General features: G+C 41.4%; 1 pseudogene; it reads left to right on the top strand.

Annotated features, from left to right (window-relative positions):
* The first annotated feature begins 307 nt into the window (after positions 1-307).
* LOC113899636 lies at positions 308-1,210 on the top strand (annotated as a pseudogene).
* Positions 1,211-2,137: the final 927 nt, after the last annotated feature.

Below are 2,137 nucleotides of genomic sequence, written 5' to 3'. Positions count from 1 at the left end.
GCCGGCTGAGGGAATCTGGTGTACGATGTCAGCTATCACAATAACAAAAGAAAAATGGATGCTTCATCAGCAGTGAACACGAAAAAAGTAGTCCAGAAATAGTGTTGGGTCTCCCATGGAAAACAGCAGGACCTAAAAGAGTATTTTAGTACCCTTGGAGAGGGTCTTAGGGTTCAGGTCAAGAAAGATTCTGAAACTGGTCATTCAGGGACTTCCTTGGTGGCCCAGTGCTAAGACTCTGCACTCCCAATACAGAGGGCCTGGGTTCGATCCCTGTTAAGGGAATTATTAATAGATCCCACATACCACGACTAAAAATTCACATGCTGCAACTAATAAAACCCGACACAGCCAAATAAATGCATATTTTAAAAACTGGTCATTTGAAAGGATTTGACTTTGTTCATTTCATGGAATATGAAACCCAGGTAAAAGTCATGTCACAGCAACATGTGATAGATGGACAACAGTGTGACTGTAAACTTCCAAATTCTAAGCAAAGCCCAGAGGAGCCTTTGGGAAGCAGAAAGGTGTTTACTGGGTGCTGTACAGAGGACATGACTGCTGATGAGCTGCGGCAGTTCTTTTGCCAGTACGGGGAAGTGGTAGACGTCTTCAATCCCATGCTGTTCAGGGCTTTTGCCTAGTTCCATTTGCAGATGATCAGGTTGCCCAGTCTCTGTGTAGAGAGGACGTGACCATTCAAGGAATCGACATACATATATCCAAGGCTGAACCTGAACACGGTAGCAACAGACAGCAGTGGAAGATGTGGTGATCCAGGTGGCTTTGGGAGTCAGAATGGATTCAGTAGATCAGCAGTAGAGAGGGCGGAGCTGGTTTGGGAAATAATCCAGGTAGTAATATGGGCAGATGGAGGAAAGTTGGTGGTTTTAGCATTAGTCCAGCGATGATGGCTGCAGCCCAGGCAGCTCTGCACAGCAGCTGGGGTATGATGGGCATGTTAGCCAGTCACCAGAACCAGCCAGGGCTGTCAGGTCATAACCAAAGCCAAGGCAACATGCAGAGAGAGCCGAGTCAGGCTTTGGGTACTGGAAATAACTTTTAGAGTGGTTCTAATTCAGGTGCAGCAATTGGTTGGAGATCAGCATCAAATGCAGGGTCAGGCAGTGGTTTTAATGTAGGCTTTGGCCCAAGCATGGATTCTGAATCTTCTGGCTAGGGAATATTGACTTTGGGTTATGGTTAGTTGGTATAAACTGGTGGGAATTCAAATTTTTCTAAACGCATGGTAAATATATTGTAAAATACGTATTTAAGAATTTTTAAAATTGGCTTCTTCAGTGTGGAGTATATTCAGCAGTATATCTGGCATTTTTCTTTAGAAAAAGAGCTAAATGAATTTTAGAAGTTTTGTTACATAAAGGGTTGAAGTATTGAGTGTTTGAAAGTGAACTGCTATTAACCTGACTGATAAACCAACACACTACAAAATGTTTCTCCTGCAATATTTTATCCATGGACTTGTGAAGTGAATTATTTGCATGTTCAAAATGGAAACCATTGATTAGAACTATGTTTTTCTTGTTTTCATTCAAATCCCACCATATCACTTTTTTTCCTTGGGAAATCTCCTCTTTGGAGAGCATGGTATCACAGTGCTTGGTTCTTTTGTTTTTGTTTTTTTAGCCCTTGTCTCCTTCATATACAAAAGTACAATACAAAGCCTTCATTTAATCTTTCCAGTTCATCTCATTTCAAATGTTTATGGAAGAAGCACTTTGCTGAAAGTAGTGCTGTAAATAATTCTACCACAGGAATACTTCTGTCTGCATGCTTTCTCATTCAAGAATTCTTATCACGCTGCACAGGCTGCATCTTTGATAGTAAGTGTCACATTTTTATACACTACTCTTTATTTCATGGGCTTGTATCAATGCTGTGAATGCAAGGCTGGGATATAGAACCAGAGGCCTGTTAAAACTTTTGAAACCTTGTGTGGAATTGATGATGGTGACAGAATGAGCGAGGAAAGGAAAGAGCCTGTGCAGAGATTTGGTGGTGCATAATGGATATTTTGTAACTTGTGTTACAAAAAAGACACAATATGTGTCTCTCAGTCCTGTGGCTTTGGTAAGAGAGTGTGCTGAGAGCAGTGATAGCAAATAACATACAA

The sequence above is a fragment of the Bos indicus x Bos taurus genome, chromosome 10 (assembly GCF_003369695.1).
Source record: "Bos indicus x Bos taurus breed Angus x Brahman F1 hybrid chromosome 10, Bos_hybrid_MaternalHap_v2.0, whole genome shotgun sequence".
Lineage (NCBI taxonomy): Eukaryota > Metazoa > Chordata > Mammalia > Artiodactyla > Bovidae > Bos > Bos indicus x Bos taurus.
The sequence above is the reverse complement of the archived record's forward strand: the minus strand, read 5'-3'. Positions and strand labels throughout refer to the sequence as shown.